Below are 21,595 nucleotides of genomic sequence, written 5' to 3' on the forward strand. Positions count from 1 at the left end.
TATGTATGGTGACAGATAAAAACTAGACTATTGGTGACAAACACAATACAGTCTACACGGAAACTGATATGTAATAATGTACACCTGAAATTACACTGTGTTATAATCCTATATGACATCAACAAAATAATTAAAAAAGCAAAAGTTGGCGGAGTCAGTGTACCTGATTTTAGGATTTACTGTCACGCTACAGGAAATAAGGCACTGTGATATTAGTGAAAGGATAAACACATAGACCAATGTCCAAGAGAATCCGGAAATGGATCTGCCCAAACATGAGTCATTTGGTCTTTGTCAAAGGTGAAGAAGCAATTGAGTGGAGAAAAGTTTGACTTTCCAACAACTGGTGTTGGAACAATTGGACATCCATATGCAGAAAAAGATCCTTGATCTGATCTCAAATCTTATACAAAAATTTACTCATAATGGAGTGTAGATCTAAATGTAAATTTTAAAACTGTGAAACTGGTGCCTCCCTACAAGGGAATACTATGTGTCCATAACTAGGAGTGAAGCACTGACACATGTTGCTACGTGGATGAGCCTTGAAAACGTTATGCTCAGTGAAAGAAGCCAGACGCAGAAGGTCACACATTGCGTGACTCCATTTATCTGCAACGTCCAGAATCGCCCATCAATAGAGACGGAAAGGAGATGATGGTGGCCTGGGGCTGGGGTTTGGGGGGAAGTGGAGAGTGACGGCTGATGGCTACAGGGCTTCTCTGGGGATGATGAAAATGTTCTAGAACTGGCTGTAGTGATGGTTGCACAACTCTGTGAATATACTAAAGACCGTTGAATTGTAAACTTCAAATGGATGAATTGTATGTGAATTATATCTCAAAGCTTTTACACAAAATAACGCATATATACCTACTAAAACATTCTCGTGAAAAGGTAGAACATACTTTAAAAAATTTTTTCTTTTTTCCCCCAGGCATCCACTGTTTCCCTTGTTAGCTTTGTTGTTTGAAAAATGTGAACAATCTACACAAGGCTCAGAGGGCACGACTTCTGCCAGTTTCGATGTGGATATTGAGAATTTTGTAAGGAAGCAAAAGAAGGAAGGAAAACCCTTGTTTTTGTGAAGATCCAGAAACGGACAATTTAGTGAGTAAAATGTTTTATTTGTATTTTCTATTTCTTCCAAATGTAAAATCTGTTGAATGAATTTTAAACTTCTAATTAGAACTTCAGACTGTTTGTAGTTCTGCTAAAGGGGAGGATCTCGTCTGTTCATGGCATAGCCTGTTTGATGTGCGTGTGGCTGGAACGTCTCCAGTGTCCAGCCTTCTTTGGTTTCACTCTCCTTCAGGGGGCAGGTGAGATGGTTGAGCCTGCGTCCCAACGTGACTGGGGAACCCAGTTCTCTCCTGAGTCTCTGAGGAGGTCCTTCGGGGGGTGGGGGCCTGCTCACCTGCCCTGCTTCTCGGGGAGCACGTCTGCCCAGCTTCTGTCCTTGGCTGTCCCCTGATCATGGATGCAGGACTTTATTCTCCAGGACAGCTGTCTTGAGGCTGACGCTAATTTGGGTGGGTGACAAAGCTGTGTGAAGACTCTGGGAGACCCAAGATGAGCACAGAGCAGGGGCTGGCTTAACAAAAGCTCCGAGGCCCTCACTGCCTCCCTGGGCCTTTCCTCTGAAGCTGGTCTGTCCCATGACAAGCACAGAGCAGGGGCAGGCGTAATAAAGGCTCCGAGGCCCTCACTGCCTCCTGGGGCCTTTCCTCTGAAGCCGGTCTGTCTCGTGTGAGGCCCTTCTCCCAGGGCCAGTGCTCCAGCATTCAGGCTTCTCTGTGCTTTAGAAAGGAAGGGGGAATTCTTGGGGTTAACATCAACACCGCACTGGAGGGAGTGATGCCTTTCTGCTATAGCCAGAATGTCCCAGGCCACAGGGACCGAGGGTAAGACTTGGGGATCGTGGGGCTCCTGCTGTGATCAAGGTGTGCACCACAGTGCTGGCTTGGAGTCAGTGCCCTGGGGCGCAGGGGCTCAGGACACTCGAGGAGGGCCAGGTTTGGGTCAAGGCCAAGACCTGTAGGAGAGGTTGAGTGACAGGTTTGCAGATGGCGCCTCTGTCTCAAGACTGGGGCCAGGGGGCAGAGGGGGCAGCTGTGGTGCTGACTCCTCCTGAGTTCTCGTCCCAGCAGGGGGACGGCGGAGTCCCGGGCCCCTCTCCCTTCCCACTCTGTGCAGGATTTCCTGTCCCCACCGCTCAGACACTGCTGCGGGTCCCTGCGGCCACACTCAGCTGCAGAGACGTGGCTGACACCCCCTCCTCGGTCCACCTCCCCCACCATGTCAGTGGCATCACTTGGTTCCACTCTTGCACTGGCTGCTGCCTCCTTCTGTGCCGGGTCCTCTGATGTTCCTGCCTTCTCACAGGGCATGGCTCCCCTCCTCTCTCTTCCCAGGCGGTCTCACCCAGCGCTGTGGCTGTACCTCCTGCCTTAGTGTGCTGGCTGCCATGAGTCCCACATGCTGAGTGGATGAAAACAATAAGCTTGAGCTTCTTCTGCCTTCTAAGTACGGTCCGTCGACCTGGTTCTCAAACACGCACAGTGCTTCGTAGACTTATAATTCAGTTTCCGTGAGCTCGCGGGTTCAATTTAAGTGTGTCATGCGTTTACTAAATGTTGGTGCTCAGAAAGATGAGCTGTAGAATTGTTCAGATCATTCCCTGAAGACACCAAGACTGCTGGTCATTCTGGCTCCTCCGAACCACAGTTTCTTGGGAATTTACCTTTTTAATGTCAGTGTCAGTCAGTATTGTTGCTTTTAAGGAAAAAAGCTGGGTGTTGTTGACGGTCACAGGTTCCCGTGTCCGCCAGTTGCTGGTCTGAGCGGGAATCGTGGTTTTGTTTCCCCAGGTGAGAGCGCAGGGCCCGCCCCGAGAATAGAGGTGGCACAGTGCAGAGCTGTCTGTATCTCTCAGCTGCTCATGCTCAGATGGCTGTGCCCACACAGCTTTCTTGGCTGCCTGGGTGGCTTCCTGACTGCCTTCACACCGTCCAGGAGACTTGCTTTCCCTCAAAGGGACAATTAAAGCCTGTACAGGTGTTTTGTCTTCTGTGACCTGAAGGACTTGGGGAGCAGAGGGAGGTGGGAGCAGCTCAGCGGAGGCACACGCAGCCTCTCTTGGGGGCATAGGGGCTTGGCTCATTCCCCCTCTTACTCTGGAGCCCTGGAGCTCCATTCCACTGAAGACAGTCCCCCCTGCCTTTGCTCCGCTGACCACAGGGTCCGGAGGTGGTAGCAGAGTGTCCAGCAGCTCTGTCCTCTCCCGCCTGAGGACGTTGGTGAGCCGGATCAACAGATCAAGCCCGGTGTGCTCACCATGTGTGGTCACAGTCCCACAGCTGTGAGGTTCCATGTGGGCAGTCAGGGCCAGGGGCTGCACCCCACCCCTCCCAACTCGTGTGTCTTTCCTCGGTGGCCAGTTTGGGACCGTTCCTGGTTTGGTTCTTGTCGCACAGATTTTGTTTGTTTTTCTTGACTTTTTAAAAGTTTTTAAGTGTTTTTTCCTTCTTAAAGGAATTGAGGTGGGGAATTCCGTTTTAGCCAGCTCTGTCGCCTGGGTGTCCTTTGATATTTCCAAGTGATTTTGTGTCTAAAATGCAAATCTCTGATGTCCCCTCCACTCCCCCTGCTGAGGCCGACCCTGAGGCCCTGCCTTGCCTGGCCCTGGGACCCTCAGGCCACCCTGCAGCCCCTCAGGTCGCTCACCTCTGCTGCCCTGCTCCTGGGCCTCACTGCCTTGTGACCTGGCGCCTTCTTTCTCCTTCGCTCCTCTGCCCTCAGGCCAACTCCCTCCTGACCTGCTGGTCTTTGCTTCCGTCATCCGTCCCCCCTGACACCCACCTGCCCTGGTCCCATTGCAGCCTGCTCCCTCCCGTTTTCTCCTGCCTCCAGCCCCTTCCTCGGAGCTCTGTTCTTCTGTAGCACTGGTCACCTTCTGACACGTTCTCTCACGGGATGGTCTCTGCCTACCCATTTCCGTTTTCCTCTGGCCAGTCTGCACCCCGAGGCTGCCGAGTGTCCAGTGCCATGCTGGGTGCAGCGGGGGACAGCACCTCGCCTTTAGTAGCTGGGCACTTCCCCATGAAGTGGACAACTCTTTGTGACTATTATTTTAAATAAGCATTGAATATTCAACAGTATAAATATACAGATTTTCTCAGCCATTCCTGGGAGGTTGAACATTTAGGTTTCTCTTTCTTCAAAATCATTAAAAAAAAAACCTTAAATAAATCTTCTTAGGGTGTTCTATAATACTGCCTGATTTCCTGCCAGAAAGCTTCTGTTGGATTGGTCTTTAGTTAGCTGCTTTAGTGTTTTGTATTTTCATGAGAGAGAGAAAAACAGTCTCCCCAGTGCACCGTTCCGCCTGAAGGCAGCAGAATGGAAGGGTCCTTGCTCACTCTAGACGGCAGGAGGGACGAGATGAGGCCCAGAGCCTGGAGCTGCAAGGCCGCCCCTCAGCCCACAGCCCTGGACGTCAGGGTCGAGGCCGTCGAGAGCTCACCCCCCAGCTGCTCCAGGGGCTGCTTCCTCGAGGGCCAGAGGTGTGGCAGCAGCGGGGGGGGGGGGGGGGGGGGGGGTGCAGGTGCATCCCGCCCCTCTGGTCCTGAGGAAGCTGAGGGGATGGTCGTCTGCTCATGGACACTTGCAAGTCCACTGCAGCGATTGTGGGTGTCTGTAAACTGAATTCTTTATGTTAAGGATTTAAATACTTTTTAACTAAGTTACAAACAACACATTTAAACAGCAAGTGTAAAGTAATTTAAATGATAATATCCTTAAGGGTTCCTCTTGTGTTTCATATTATTTCTTTAAACACATCTGGTCTTTCCTTTCTGAATACAGTGACTTTTCTTAAAATTTTTATAGTGTGTGTATTCCTGAGGTTTAAAGTTAGATAGGGGAGAATGTGGGCCTGTCGCAAATGTTAGCATGTCGGGTTTGAGTTGTTTTTGTGACGAGAGAAGAAGAGCTTGGGCCACTTGTTTCTCCTCCTCTCGTTGTGATGTGCTTCGGTCTGGACGCACAGCGGGTGGGGATCCCGAGCTAAACTGCACACACCCGTTCCCTTCAGTGGGGCACGGCAGGTGTGCTGTTGAAAATCAGAAGCATTTCACAAATACTGGTTCTCTCCGTTTTTAAATGGTTTGCCCATTTTAAATGCCTGTCAGAGTCAGACGAGTTCTCTAGGTGGTGTCCTTTGGCGTTATTGCCAGGTGTGTAATTGTCTGGCAATTTTCCATCCCGGTGCTTTCCTGTTTGAGAGTAGAGTACTAGGTAGCAGTTTATTTTGTGTTTAGTAACAAGAATTCTCCTCCTGATTTTGCAGATGCAAGTAGTAACAGAGTTAAAAACGGAGCAAGACCCCAACTGCTCTGAACCTGATGTGGAAGGAGTGAGCCCTCCCGCCGTGGGGGCCCAGACGCCGATGGACGCAGACAAGCAGGCCATTTATAGGTAGGAGGGATATGAAGCGTGTGGGTCGTAGGAGGCGGAAGGAGAGTGGAAAACCCAAGTGGAAGCCCAGAGCCATCAGCCAGGCAGAGCAGTAAGGCAGGATGCGATGACTGCTGGGCTGAAGGTTTCTCACATTAGGATGCTCCTCCTGATATCTTAATAAAAAGGGTTTGAGAGTATAAATCTACATTTAATCAACCTTGCAAAAAGAAATCTTCAGGCCTAGATGATGTTAGTGGAGAATTCTACCAAAAATATAAAGAACTCCAAAGCAGCCAATCTATACAATCTCTTCCAGAAAATAGAAGAGGGAACGCTTCCAACTCATTCTGTGAATGAGCATCACTCTGACACCACAGACAACATGAAAAGAGACAAGTACAGACAAACGTTCCTCACGAATTCAGACATGAATATCATCAATGAAGTATAGACAAATTGAATCCAGAAATATATAATAGCAGAGTAATATTGGAATAATATAGAATAATCTCTGGTGACCAAGTGGGGTTTATCTCAAGAATGCAAGACTGTTTCAGTATTCGAAGATCAATCAGTGCGATTTGCAACATGATTGTATTAGGTGAGGCAGAAAAGCATGTGACAAAAGCCAACAGCCAATTATTCAAAACTGTCAGCAAATTGATAATAGAGGGGAACTTTCTTAACCTGATGAAGGGCAATACAAAAACCCTACAGCTCACATCATACTTAATGGTGAGAGACTGAATGTTTTCCCCTAAGATTGGGAATAAGGCAGGGATGTCCACTCTACCTCTTGTCCAGCCTTGTGGTGGAAACCCTATCCAGTGCAGTTAGGCAAGGAAAAGAAAGAGAAGGCATGCCAGGTTGGAAAGGAAGAAGTGACAGTGGCTCTAGGCATAAACATCACGAGTGACTACATAGACAATCCCAGAGAGTCTGCCAGAGGACTTCCAGAACTAAGTGAGTGGGTTTAATCAGGTCACAGGGTGCGAGGGCCACACATAGAAACCAATCCTTTCTCCACACCAGTCATGTACAGTTGGAAACAAATTAAAAAGAGAATACCATTCACAAGGGCTCCCCAAAATTTAGATATAAATCTAAGAAAACTCGTACAGAACCTTTATGCTGAAAACTATAAAATGCTGATAAAATAAAGGAAAACATAAATAAATGGTGGGACATACCATGTTCATGGAGTAGGAGACTCAACACAGTAAGGATGCGGGTTCTCCTGAGATGGATCTGTAGATTTAACACCATTCCGAGTAAAGTGTTAGCACGTACCTTTGTACATATAGAGAAAATAATTCTAAATTTTATATGGAAGTCAAAAAGAACTAGACCTGGTAAAACAATTTTGGAAAAGAATAAAGTTGGAGGAATGAACAATAGCTGAGACTTGGAAGCAAGCCAAGTGCCCATCAATGGATGAATGGAAAGAAGAAGTGGTGTCTATACACCATGGAATACAACCCAGTCACAAAAGAGACAAAATCGTGCCGTTCTCGACAACATGGTTGGACCCTGAGGATATTACGCTAAGCAAAATATCTCAGACAGAGAAAGAAAAACACCATATGATTTCATTCACATTGGAAGGTAAACACACACATAGACAAGGAGAATAGGTTGGTGATTACCAATCAGGAAAGGAGTTGGGGAGCTGAAAGGGGTAAAAGGGGCACATATGCACGGTGATGGATAAAAACTAGAGTATTGGTGCCAAACACGATACATTCTATACAGAAAGTGATATATAGTAATGTACACCTGAAATTTACACCATGTTATAAACCTATACAACCTCAATAAAATAATTTAAAAAAATATTGGAGGAGTCAGTGTACCTGATTTTGGGATTTATTGTCACATTACAGTAATTAAGATGTTGTGATATTGGTGAAGGGTTAAACACATAGACCAATGTCCCAGAGAATCCAGAAATGGATCTATGCAAACATGAGTCATTTGCTCTTTGTCAAAGGTGAAGAAACAATTCAGTGGAGAAAAGGGAGACTTTCCACAAATGGTGTTGGAACAACTGGACATCCATATGCAGAAAAAGATCCTTGATCTGATCTCAAATCTTATACAAAAATTTACTCATAATGGAGTGTAGATCTAAATGTAAATTTTAAAACTGTGAAACTGGTGCCTCCCTATGAGGGAATACTATGTGTCCATAACTAGGAGTGAAGCACTGACACGTGTTGCTACGTGGATGAGCCTTGAAAACGTTATGCTCAGTGAAAGAAGCCAGACGCAGAAGGTCACACATTGCGTGACTCCATTTATCTGCAACGTCCAGAATCGCCCATCGATAGAGACGGAAAGGAGATGATGGTGGCCTGGGGCTGGAGTTTGGGGGGAAGTGGAGAGTGACGGCTGATGGCTACAGGGCTTCTCTGGGGATGATGAAAATGTTCTAGAACTGGCTGTAGTGATGGTTGCACAACTCTGTGAATATACTAACAACCATTGAATTGTAAACTTCAAATGGATGAATTGTATGTGAATTATATCTCAAAGCTTTTACACAAAATAACGCATATATACCTACTAAAACATTCTCGTGAAAAGGTAGAACATACTTTAAAAAATTTTTTCTTTTTTCCCCCAGGCATCCACTGTTTCCCTTGTTAGCTTTGTTGTTTGAAAAATGTGAACAATCTACACAAGTCTCAGAGGCACGACTTCTGCCAGTTTCGATGTGGATATTGAGAATTTTGTAAGGAAGCAAGAGAAGGAAGGAAAACCCTTGTTTTTTGTGAAGATCCAGAAACTGACAATTTAGTAAGTAAAATGTTTTATTTGTATTTTCTATTTCTTCCAAATGTAAAATCTGTTGAATGAATTTTAAACTTCTAATTAGAACTTCAGACTGTTTGTAGTTCTGCTAAAGGGGAGGATCTCGTCCGTTCATGGCATAGCCTGTTTGATGTGCGTGTGGCTGGAACGTCTCCAGTGTCCAGCCTTCTCTGGTTTCCCTCTCCTTCAGGGGGCAGGTGAGACGGTTGGGCTTGTGTCCTGACAGGACTGGGGAGCCCAGTTCTCTCCTGCAGGGCCCCCCCCCAGCATGGAAAGGCACCACTCCCTCGGGTGCCACAATGATGTTAACCCCAAGGATTTTCCCTTCGTTTGGAAAGCACAGAGAAGCCTGCATGCTGGAGCACTGGCCCTGGGAGCACGGGGCTCACATGAGACAGACCGACTTCAGAGGAAAGGCCTGGGGGGCCAGTGAGGGCCTCGGAGCCTTTGTTAAGCCAGCCCCTGCTCTATGTTTGTCCCCTGTGTCTGTCGCGTGCAGCCCCAGCATAACCAATGGTTTGCCCCCTGGGTTCAGCCTACATGCTCCAGCCTCAGTACTCCTTCTCTGATTTGTGGATGCTGAACCATCCCTGTGTCCCTGGTATAAATCCCATTTGATCATGATGTATGATCCTTTTGATGTGTTGCTGAATTCGGGTTGCCAGTATTTTGTTGAGGATTTTTGCATCTGTGTTCATCAGCAATATTGGCCTGTAGTTTTGCTTTTTTGTGTTGTCCTTGTCAGGCTTTGGTATCAGAGTGATGTTGGCCTTGTAGAATGTGTTAGGAAGTGTTCCATCTTCCCTAATGTTTTGGAATAGCTTGAGAAGGATAGGTATTAAATCCTCTCTGAAAGTTTGGTGGAATTCCCTAGGGAAGCTGTCTCGTCCTGGGATTTTATTCTTTGGGATGCTTTTGATTGCTGTTTCAATCTCTCTTGTTGTGATCACTTTATTCAGATTATCTGTTTCTTCATGATTCAGCTTTGGGATGATGTAAGAGTCTAAGAATTTATCCATTTCCTCTAGATTATGCATTTTGTTGACATAAAGTGTTTCATAATATTCTCTTATAATCTGTTGTATTTCTGTGGTATCCGTTGCTATTTCTCCTTTTTCATTTCTAATTTTGTTTATCTGAGCTTTCTCTCTTTTTTTCTTTGTAAGTCTGGCAAGGGGTTTGTCAATTTTATTTATCTTCTCAAAGAACCAGCTCTTTGTTTCATTGATCCTTTCTACTGCCTTTTTTGTTTCGATAACATTTATTTCTTCTATGATTTTTATTATTTCTCTCCTTCTGCTGACTTTGGGTTTTGTTTGTTCTTCTTTCTCTAATTCAGTTAGGTGTAATTTGAGATTGCTTATTTGGGATTTTTCTTATTTGTTAAGGTGTGCCTGCTTGGCAATGAATTTCCCTCTTAATACAGCTTTTGCTGCATCCCATATGAGTTGATATGGCATGTTATCATTTTCATTTGTCTCAAGATAGTCTTTGATTTCTCCTTTAATTTCTTCAGTGATCCATTGCTTGTTCAATAGCATGTTGTTTAGTCTCCACATCTTTGTCCCTTTCTCAGGTTTTTTTCTTGTAGTTCATTTCTAGCTTTATAGCATTGTGATCGGAGAAGATGCTTGAATTCAATTTTTTAAAATTTATTGAGGCTTGCCTTGTTTCCCAACATATGGTCTGTCCTTGAGAATGTTCTGTGTGTACTTGAGAGGAATGTGTATTCTGCTGTTTTTGGATGGAGTGTTCTATATATGTCTATTAAGTCCAACTGGTTTAGTTTTTCATTTAATTCCACTGTTTCCTTGTTGATTTTCTGTCTAGATGATCTATCCATTGATGTGAGTGGAGTGTTGAGATCCCTTACTATTACTGTGTTATTATTGATATCTTCTTTTAGGTTTGTTAATAGTTGCTTTATGAGATCTGGTGTGCCTGTGTTGAGTGTATGGATATTTATAAGTGCTATGTCTTCTTGGTGGAGTGTCCCTTTTATCGTTATCTACAACACCTCTTTGTCTCTCTTTACCTGTCTTATCTTGAAGTCTACTTTGTCTAAGTATTTCGACACCTGCTTTCTTTTGTTTGCCATTAGCTTGGAAAATTGTCTTCCATCCCTTCACTCTGAGCCTGTGTTTGTCTTTGGGTCTGAGGTGTGTTTCCTGGAGGCAGCATATTGTTGGCTCTTATTCTTTAATCCATCTTGCCACTCTGTGTCTTTTTATTGGAGAATTCAACTAATTTACGTTTAGGGTGGTTATTAATGTATGAGGGATTAATGCTGTCATTTTATCACTCACTTTTCAGTTCTTCTGCATTTCCTTTGTTTCTCATCCTGTGTGTTTTGGTCTACCCATTGAATTATGTAGTTTTTTAAGATATGTTTCTTTGTTTTGTCTTTATTTATTATTTGTGTCTCTGTTCTGCTTTTTTGTTTAGTGGTTACCATGAGGTTTGTATTCAGAATCTCGTGTGTAAGATAGTCCATTTTCTGATGGCCAATTATTTCCTTAGTCTAAATTGATTCAGCCTCTTTCCTCCTCCCCTCCTAAGTGGGGTTTTTTTTTTTTTGGTGTTTTCCTTCCCTTTATCTTTAATGCTATACTTGAGTACTTCCTATTCAATTTGATTCTGTCTACCTATTTATCTCCTTACTGTGTGCTTTGTAACCCCTTTCTCCCTTTTTTCCCCTCAGTTATCAGGAACTTCTTGAAGATTTCTTGTGGGGGGGGGTCTCATGGCTACAAATTCCCTTAGGTTTTGTTTGTCTGGGAAAGTTTTTATTTTTCCATCACATCTGAAGGATATTTTTGCTGGATAGAATATTCTAGGCTGCAAGTTTTTGTCTTTTAAAGATCTGAATATGTCATTCCATTCTCTCCCAGCTTAGAAGGTTTCTGCAGAGAAATCTGCTGAAAGCATGACAGGGGTTCCTTTGTAGGTTATTTTCTTCTGCTTTGCTGCCCTTAGTATTCTTTCTTTGTTATTAATTTTTGCCAGTTTTGCTACTATATGCCTTGCAGTAGTTCTTTTTGCATTGACAAATCTAGGAGATCTGGAAGCCTCTTCCACATAGATTTCTCTGTTTCCCTAGGTTTGGGAAATTCTCTGCTATTATTTCTTTGAACACACTTTCTGCTCCATTCTCCTTCTCTTCTCCTTCTGGAATACCTACAATTCTTATGTTGCACTTCCTCATTGAGTCGGATATTTCTTGGAGACTTTCTTCATTTCTTTTTAGTCTTATTTCTTTCTCCTCCTCTGTCCGGAGCATTTCAACAGGTCTGTCTTCGATTATGCTGATACACTCCTCTATGATGTCTACTCGAGTGTTCAGGGAATCTGTATTTTGTTTTATCTTTTCCATTGTGTCTTTCATTTGTAATATTTGTGATTGATTCTTCTTCATAGTTTCCATCTGTTTTGTGAAGTAGCTTCTGAGCTTGTTGAATTGTTTCTCTACATTCTCTTTTACCTCGTTGAGTTTTTTAATGATAGCTGTTTTTAATTGATTGTCATTTTGATTACATGTTTCTGTGTCCTCAGGAATTCTGGGTACTTGTCATTTTCTCTCTGGTCTGGGGATTTGATGTAGTTTTTGTTATTGCTAGAGGGGGTGGGTTGGATGTTTTCCAGCCTGATATTATTTGGTTGCAGTTACAGCCTACTGCCACTTGGTGGGGGTTGAGAGCTGCATACTCTGAGCCATCTGCCTTCAGCTGAGATCCCAGGCAGTGGGCAGGCACGGTCTGGATGTGCAGAGGGGCACTTTCTCCTGAGTGCACTCCGGGCTTTCTTGCTCTGATCTCACTATCCGGTCTCCTGGGGTGTTGGCTTGATGAAGTCACTCCCAGTGAAAGCTGTCGCCCTGGTAGAGGTCTTCCCTCTAGGCTGCACGGGCCCTCAGGGGTCCTTGATGTTGCCGCGAATGACCATCCCTTCCCCAACTCCTTCCCTCACAGATTCTCCCATGGTGGTGGATCACAGTCTTTAGGGGAGGGAGTGAAGTTTTCTCTTACCCTGTTCCAGCTCCTCTGAGGGGGACTCCAGCCTCTCCACCCTCCATCGTGAGGTTGCATGTCTCTCTGACTTTTTTGTGTTGTGTTAGGATGTCGTCTGTTGGAGTATGGATGCCCCTTTTCATTGTATGTTGGAGGGGAGAGAATCCTGGGCAAGTTCACTCCGCCGTGATGCTGACGTTCTCCACTCCTCTGCTCTTGGCCTGGGAGACAGGCAGGCCTTGGCCCTCACAGGTTTGCTTTCTTTTTCCTTTTCGTACTTATCCTTGCCTTGACTTGTTTTCCTTTTCCCGTTTGCCCATTTAGATTCGTCTTGTCAGCCTTTTTCCTGTGCTCTTGGACCTCTTGTTCTCCTTGTAGCACTTGATGTCCACTCTCGGCGTCTGGGTTCTTTATAGTCCTGACCCCCAGAGGCCTGCTGTAGCCTGAGTTTATCAGCCAAGCAAGGTCTGAGGCCGATTCTAGAGGCAGTTTCCTGTTGAGCATCCCAGAAACACACGGGGGTCTGGGCATGAGGTCACACAAGCAGACAGCACCCAGCTGAGTAATAAATGTGTTCCCCTGCCAGCGCTAAGCTGAAGAGTGACCACCCGTGTCCTGCCCCCCGCAGGAGCTGTTGTGACGATCACCACACCTGTGAGCATGAATGTGGACAGCCTCCAGTCTCTGTCCTCGGATGGGGCCACCCTGGCAGTACAGCAGGTCATGATGGCGGAGCAGAGCGAGGATGAGTCTGTGGACAGCACGGGGGATGGCGGGGCTGCGCTGGCACCCACCCACATCGGCGGGCTGGTCCTGGAGAACAGCGACTCCCTGCAGTAGGGGCTGGGCGCCAGGACCTGGGCGGACGGCCTGACTGTTTATAGTTTGCACAGCAAACATTTTACACAGTTTTATTTCTAATATGTTTTATATGTAGATATAGAAGAGTGCACTTTTGTATTTCATAGTCGGCTTCAAGAGCGTCTTTGCTGGTGCAGCGACTTCTTTCAAGTGTGTGTGTGTGTATGTGTGTGTGTGTGTGCGTTGTATGTGTGGGTTTTTAAGGAAGTTCTTTAAAGGTTTAACGCTAAAAATGTGATGAACGACAAACACCCCTGTGAACCCCTGATTAGATTAAGGACTAGTGCTGCCATTTTCTAAGAAATCATGCAGTTTTCGTTTGGTTTGCTGGTCACAGCAGGTCTCAGTGGGCCTACGGGCCCAGCAGCTGCGGCTCCAAGGAGAGACTGGACTAAAGTTACAGATTTAGCGTCCATCACACAGAGATGGTGCCTGAACCTGAAGGAGGGTCCGAGGTCTCCCAGGGTGGCTGATGGCCCTGAAATTCCTCCAATTCCGCCTTACTGGAATAAGCCAGACAAGCCCCCTTCCAGGCACAGGGAGAGGCAGGGACCTCCCAGAGGAAGGCCATGAGAGCCCAGAGGGGTTGAGGGCCACCTCTAAAGGTAACCCCAAGAGGCTCTGGCACCCTCGGACTTCTCCACGGCCAAACCAGGCCTCATTCCAAGACCTTCTGGCTCACGAGGGACATGTGCAGTGGCTGTCCTTCACCCACTGGCCCCCGTCTCCTGCTAGAAATCTGTGGGGTGATGGCACTCGCTGGTGATGAGGTTTTAAGGTTCTTAAAAGAAGAAGGCCCCTCAGAGGCCCCTTCCCCTGGTCTAGTCACACTACTGTCTGTATTTGTCTTTTACTCCCGCCTGAAACGGAACCGCTGGAGTCTGAAGGAGAGCCGTCTCCCAGGGCCCCTGGGAGGAGCACAGCGCTCCTGCAGGGTCCTGTCTCTGCTAACTCAGAGTTCCAAATCCTCCTCCTTGGGACAAATCTTGCATCAGGTTCTCTGCACCTCTTTATACCCCACCCCCCGGCTCACCCAGCTTCCCCTCCTGAACCCAGGAGACCTGGCCCCCCTGTCTTCCTTAACCAGGGATGATGGCCAGTGGTAACAAAGGCCAACATGTGACCACCCCTCCAAGGAAGCGGATTGTGGTCTCAGGGCCTTGGGAAGGCTGGTGCCAGGGGAGCCCTTGGGCTGCCCCTGATGTTTGCAGTCCTATTTCCATCAGAGATAATCAGGCCAACCATCAAAACACAGCCCTGTTCTGGAATGAAAACCAGCCTGGGCTCAGAGCAAACACAGACGCCAGAGACAGCTCACCCCTGGGCCATCAGGGTCCACTCAGGAGACGGAATCCACGTGGCAATTTGAATACGGAAGGTTCATGACAAAGAATTATTCACAGGGCATTGGGGTATGGAGAACTGGCAGTAGGACTTACAAGAACACTAAGGCGTGCAGGCATGGCAGACACAGGGAGCAGCCCTCAGGCTAACACAGAGCACCCAAGGACGCAGGCATGGTGTGGCTCCAGTACGGCTGTCTGCATGAGGAAGGCACAGTGGGGCTTGATGCGTGGCGAAGTCACTGAAGGCCTTGCCAATGGGGTTGCTGGAGGTCTGCCCTCTGGGGTCCAGAGAAAGCCATCCTAAGGGGTGTCATGCCTCAGAACTCTCTGCAAAGTCACCCCACAGGGTGCCAGGAGAGGTTGCTTGTGGGAGGTGCCTCGCCAGGTCACTTCGCTGCAAAGACACAGGAAGAGATGCCAAAGGAAGGTGCTGGCCCCAGCGCGCTGCTGGTGCTGTGCACTGAAGGGACCAGGAGCTGCAGGGGCCTGAACACTGGAACCAGGAAGAGAGAACCTTTCCCTCTGCCGTGCATCCACAGGGCTGAGCATGGCTCCAGCTGGCAAAGAAGAACCATTCACAAAGCCCACCTCCATTATCTAGAGCAGCCCACGGAGGGTGGATGTGAAGCTGAGAGGCAATAAACTGATAGCTGACAAGCCCCCGCCCTGCTAAGCCATCCCTACATTCAGTCCTTGCACAGAATCTACTGGGTGCCTCCCCCCGAGCTGGAGGACCATTTACAGAGGCAACTGAGACCCCAGCAAGGGTTACCAGATTTAGCACACAAAAGTGCAAGAGAAATTTCAGATAAATGATGGACAATTTTTTGGTATAAGTCCCATGGGGTGTTTGGGACACCATTATACTAAAATGTTTTGTGTCATTTTTCTGAAATTCAAATTTGACTGGGCGTCCTGCATTCTACCTAGCACCTGACCCCAGCACCGCCCTCAAGGACACAGAGTCTGATAGACACAGTGAGTTCCATTGAGGCATTTCCCTTGGTGGCTTCTGTTCCAAGAGCAACCATCACAGGGAGTGGCTGACTCCCCACTCTCCCCTCCTCTTGCTCCCTATGGGCTGGCCTGGGCCATCGCTGCTTTTGTCAGAATGTCTGTCACACCACACGTGGTCAACCCCCACTATCCTTCATTCGCTGGCAAACATTTCCTGGGATCCTCTTGCTGAGCACCAGTGCTGAGTCCTCTGGGGCCAGCTGTGCTTTGGAATTCAAAGCATTCAGAGCTGAAAAAATTAACAAGCGCATCTACTATATATTGCATAACTGCCATCAGGAGTCTGGGGCAGGACCCCAAAATCAAATACACTAAAGTTTCTGCAGCCAAATTCATCCCTCCAGTGGGATAAATATCCCATAAATACTATTGCCACTTGCTTCCAGCTGATTTACACAGTAATAAAGTGGTTCGTGAAATACTGAGCTAACTGCAGACAATAAATTCCAGTACTTCTTATTCTCGAGGAAAATGCTCAGTGAAGCTTCAAACAGACGCTGGTTCAAGGGGAGCTAAACGCCTGTCTGTGTGCGTGCAATGAGTAGTCTCTACGTCTGGCTGTTTGCGGTCTCGGGAAGAGGGCACAGCAGTGTCGCTTGGCGGTGGTCATTGGGCTGGAGGTGGACGTTGGAGGAGGGTGGCCCCGAGTCATGATGGGGCCCCATAAGGACGGCGCTTCTCAGCATGTCTTCCCACGTCTCCAGTCCCATAAATGTCCCTGATAAATGTCTGTGAAGCCAGCGATTAGCAGGTCACGCATCATGACCCCATCGTCTATGGGGGCTTCCTCAGTGTCCACAGGGTCTTCACTATCTTCACCCCTCCTTATTCTTATCCGTCTTGAACCCATTCCAGCGATTTCTCCATCAGTCCGGAAGGCACAGGAGGTGCTTCGTTTCCACGTTCAGCATTTCTTCCAGGTCACTTTCCCCTGACTTACACCTTTTTTTTTTTTGAAGATTTTATTTTTTTCCTTTTTCTCCCCAAAGTCCCCCAGTACATAGTTGTATATTCTTCGTTGTGGATCCTTCTAGTTGTGGCATGTGGGACGTCACCTCAGCGTGGTTTGATGAGCAGTGCCATGTCCGCGCCCAGGATTCGAACCAACGAAACACTGGGCCGCCTGCAGCGGAGCGCGCGAACTTAACCACTCGGCCACGGGGCCAGCCCCTGACTTACACTTTTGGGGTAAATAATGAGGCTTGTTATCACCTTCTTCTCCTACGGGAAAGCATCATCTCCAGGCTCAGTTTCAAGCATCGTTTTAGATCACGGTCTACGCCAAGCGTGTTAGGGGCGCTGTCTGTCCAAGCATTAGCGACAGTGTAAACGGCAGTCCTGCGGCTGGACTTATTCAGGGAGCCCTGGTCTCTGTTAACTGCAGGAAGCGTACATACAAAAAAGCACTGATATTCACTCTTCATGGAGTATAAAGCTCCTTCCACAAATGGGGGAAAAGTAAATGTCAGAAACGTTACTTTTCAAAAGGCATTCAGGAGGAGAACGTGTGCAGTGGTTGTGCAGAAATAATAAAGGGTTAGTTTTCTTCCCGTCAGCTTATCCGCAGTGGAGTCATGCTGCTGATAGGAAGGGGTCATCTGACCAGGCAGCACACATTTCTGGGTTACCAACACACGTCTGTTTGCATAATAGGATACAAGGACACAGCTTGTGCCATTCACAACCTGTGGCTTTTTCCAGTCACCGCCAGCTTCACCCTGAGTCAGTCTGCACTCCGCATGCTGAAACCCTGCCCTGCCCCCCGCTCAACCATTCTAATGCCTTTCTAGAAACGGAGCACAGGCCCCGGCTGCCTCATCAGTGTGGAAGACCCGGTCAGACAAAGGTTTTCATCCCACTACGATTTTAGCAAATCCCACAGTGTAATTTTCAGACGTTTCCTGAATATCTGCCAGACAGTCAGCTTGTTTTACATCACGACACTTCTTAAATTTCCACAGCCAACCTTCTGAATATTCATGCTCACCTTTAAAGATCAATTCTTCCGACGGTACCCGAGCTGTTTCATGACCAGCCAACCACTCCTTGGCGTATGTCGGCATCTTCATTGCCAACTCGACTCAGTCCACTCCTGTTCCATCCCTCCTCCTCCCCCTCCCCATGCAGTGTTTTCCATTTCTCTATGCTTCTTGGTCATCGCCGATGCTGTAAAAGCTCACCTGCTAGTGCTTTGATTTCCTAAGTCGTATGTCACGGCGGTTCCCAAATTCACTGACTCCCTGCTCTTGATAAGGGCAGCGTTTCCATGTGTCCCACCCACAGAAAGCAACGGGGCGTCTTTAACGCTTTTTTATGCATTCACAGTGCGATTGAACCCAAAGTCACAGAAAGAAAAATACATTTTAAAATTTAAAACACACACAATGTCAGCAAGCAGCAGAGACGCCTTACCACTGGGAGCGTTGGGCCACCCCACCACCTCAGGTCAGGTCGGAGTTTGCAGCAAACCGAATTTTGGCACCGTGAGGAAGGTAGAAATACTCCTCTACCCTCTAGGTCCTTCTGGCTGACCTAAGAAGACGCAGAGAGAGAGAGAGAATAACAGGAGAAAAGTCAAAGAAAGTTTAATAACATGTACACCTGGGAGGAACCCAGGAAAACTGAGCAACTCGCCAAAATGGCACAAGCCATTACCTGAAACACCGCCTGCCACTGAGAACAAAGGAGGACGTTGGGGGTAATGGTTTGGGACTTCAAAGAGAAGGAAGGCAATTTACATGGAGATGAAAAAGCAAATGTTTGATAAGCAAAGGTTGCCCATGCCTTGCAGAGACGATGAGAGATGGAGAGGACGTCCATTAAATGGCCCTCGTTGGGTCCCTCCCTGTCTACCAGACCTAGTTCATATCATGCGACAGTTATCTATGGTGATAGCTCCTTCCTGGAACAGCCTTTCTATCTTAAATTCTTTTAGCCAGTTAGGGGGAAGGTCAAAGTTTCTTTCAGAGTCTTTTGTTTTTAAAAGTAATCAAGCCAAAGAGACACATTTTGGGGTGGCCAGTTCTGATGCCCCATGGCGCCAAACCTACAGGAAAAAACACTTCTAGCTTTCAGAGCTTTTTGCATTTTGGAATTGCAGATAAGGGACTGTGGATCTGTTCTACCAGAGAATCAAGGAGAAGATGGACCCGGGGTCTTCAAAGAGCCCACAGTCTAGTAGGAGAGAGATATCAAGATACAAGCAGAGCTGGGGCGACGGTGAAGGCAGCCATGGCGCAGTGAGCACTGACTGAGTAAGCGCCAAGGTCTGCACCGTGCTCCAGGGTCGGAGTCCCTGAGCCCATTAGCAAATGGAAACTCTGAGTCCAGAGAGGTTCATGACCAAGTGCCAGAGACTGAATGTTTTTGTCCCCCCCAAGGTCATTGGTTAAATACTAACCCCCAGTGTGATGACGTTACGAGGTAGGGCATTTGGGGGGTGATTAGGTCATGACGGTAGAGCCCCCATAAAGGATTAGTGCCCTTGTAAAAGGGACCCCAGAGAGCTCTCTTGCTCCTTTCCCCACATGAGGACACAGCCAGAAGAGGGCCGTCTCTGAACCAGGAAGAGGACTCTCCTTGATGTTGGGTCTGCTGGCATCTTGGTCTTGGCTTTCCAGCCTCCAGAGTTGTGAGAAATAAACTTCCGTTGTTTACAAACCACCCAGGCTATAGTGTTTTTGTTACAGCAGCCTGAATGGACTAAGGCAGAAATTAGTACCGAGAAATGGGGTGCTGCTGTAACAGATTCCTAAAAATGTGGAAGCGGCTTTGGAACTGGGAAACGGATAAAGACTGGAAGGGTTTGGAGGCTGACGCTAGAAAAAGCCTGCATTGCCGTGAACAGATTGTTAAGGGCAATTCTGGTGAGAGTTCAGAAAGAAAAGAAGAGAGCTGGAGAGAAAATCCCAATCTTCTTAGAGAAGACTAAATAATCCTGAACAGAATGTTGGTAGAAATACGAACGGTAAGGCCATTCTGGTGAGGTCTCAGATGGCAAGGGGGAACGTGTTACTGGAAACCGGAGGAAAGGTGATCTGTGTTGTCAAGTGGCAAAGAGCTAGGCTGAATTGTGTTCACGTCCTGGTGTTTTGTGAAAGGTAGAATTTGTAAGCGATGAAATGGGATATTTGGGTGAGGCTATTTCTAAGCCAAGTGTTGAAAGTGTGACTTGGTTCTCCTGAGTGCTTACAGTAAAACAGAAGAGAGAAATGACTTAAACACTGGACTGTTAATCAAAAAGGAAGTAGATCTCAAGGATTCAGAAAATTATCGGGGCGATTACACCCCGCAAAAACTGACAACACTAAGGATGTGCTCAACGGACCATGGATAAGGAGATTAGTCAGGATCAGCCATCTCAGCAGAAGCCAGGAGCTGGCTATTCTCCAGGACAAGGGAAGAACGGCCCTGATGGCAATTCAGAGATCATCAGAGCTGCCACTCCCAGCACAGGCCAGAGTGCACAGGCCTGGGGAGCAGGGCGGTTTCAAAGGAGGGACCACTGGCACCTGTGGGACCTCAACTAGGTTCCAGCTGTCCTCTGCAGCCCCAGGTGTGGCTCCAGGTTGGCTGGTGCAGCGTGGGCTTCCCCCTCAGAGTCATGGGGACATGGCTGCCTCCACCTAGATTTTCAAAGACAGGGCTTCCAGGGAGAGCTGTGGTTTGGGACCCCAGCCGCAGAGAGCTGCTGTGTGGTGACCCAGAGTTGCCATGGGGATGGGGCAGAACTGCCCAGAGCCTTGAGGGACCAACCCCTGTCCAGCAAAGCTTGGGGCAGGACCCCCATCCAGCAGGGCTGGAGGGCAGGGTGTCCAGCTAAAGAGGACTAGTCTCCAGCCTCAAACTCTCACGACTTTGCCTTGTACGGTGGACTTGCTGGGGGCCTGTTACTCTTCCTTCTTTCCGATTTCTCCCTCTGGGAATGGGAGTGTCCATCCTTGTCCCACCACTGTATCTGGAGAAACATAACTCGTCTGGCCTCAGAGGTTCCCAGCGGGAGGGGGCTCTGCCTCAGGATGAATGCAGCTCAAGCCTCACCCACATCTGGTTTAGGGATATTTAGATGAGACTTTGGACTTAGACTTTAGAGTTGATGCTGGAACAAGCCAAGACTTCTGGGGCTATTTGGATGGAGTGAATATATTTTGCATGTGAGAAGGACATGAATTTTGGGGGTACCTGGAGTAGAATGCTATAGACTGACTTTGTGTCCTCTCAAAATTCCCATGTTGACTCCTAACCCCCGGTGTGACCATATTTGGAGGCGGGGCCTTTGGGAGGTGAGCAGGTCGTGAGGGTGGAGCTCTCCTGAATGGGATTGGTGCCTTTATAAAAGGGACCCCAGAGAGCTCCCTTGCCCCTTCCAGCACAGGCAGACACAGTAAGACGTGGTCTACGAACCAGGAAATGGGTCCTCACCAGACACCTGCTGGCATGTCGACCTTGCACTTCTAGTCTCCAGAATCGTGAGGAATAAACATCTGTTGTTTATAAGCCCCCCAGTCTGGGATGCTCTGTTATAGTCGCCTGAGTGGACTAAGACACTAAGGTGGCACAGGTGGAAGTGGCAGGTGCCCGGTGGGCGAGCCCAGGTGCCTGGGAGCCATGGAGGGCTCCACAGGAAGTGAAGGAATCAAATAAGCATTTCCCACAGAGCCCTCTGTTGGAGGGACGAATTGTCACCTGGGAAAGGAGGAAAGAGCTGTTATTGACAACGTTTGTGTGTCCCAAAAATTCATATGTTGAAACCCTGAAAGACAAGGTGGGTGGAGCTCCTTGGGCACCAATGAACTCTTCCTCAACACGACTCACCCGCCTTCCTCCCTGAGCCCCTCTCCTGCACTCTGAGCACATCTGAGTTCCTACTGGAATCTGTGTCTCCTGAGTTGCAATTCTTGAGACTGTGAATAAATTTTTTGCTTCTCCTGCGCTTTATGCCTCTTACTTGTTGACAAAACCCTAATCCTCAACGTGGTGGTGAAACGGGTGAACAGTTAGCCCTTGATGATCGGGTAGCTGGCAACTAAAGGTTTTTTTCTTTTCTGCGATTACTGATTATAGCTTTTAGTCATTCCCCAGCCCACTGTT

General features: G+C 47.5%; 1 long non-coding RNA gene across 1 annotated transcript; it reads left to right on the forward strand.

The window, feature by feature from the left end:
• The first annotated feature begins 7,510 nt into the window (after positions 1–7,510).
• Positions 7,511–13,246, forward strand: LOC139040964 (uncharacterized). Its single transcript, XR_011495294.1, has 4 exons — positions 7,511–7,973; positions 8,087–8,259; positions 12,389–12,533; positions 12,910–13,246. It is a non-coding gene; the product is annotated as an uncharacterized lncRNA (long non-coding RNA).
• Positions 13,247–21,595: the final 8,349 nt, after the last annotated feature.

This window comes from Equus asinus, chromosome 18 (genome assembly GCF_041296235.1).
Source record: "Equus asinus isolate D_3611 breed Donkey chromosome 18, EquAss-T2T_v2, whole genome shotgun sequence".
In the NCBI taxonomy this organism is placed as follows: domain Eukaryota; kingdom Metazoa; phylum Chordata; class Mammalia; order Perissodactyla; family Equidae; genus Equus; species Equus asinus.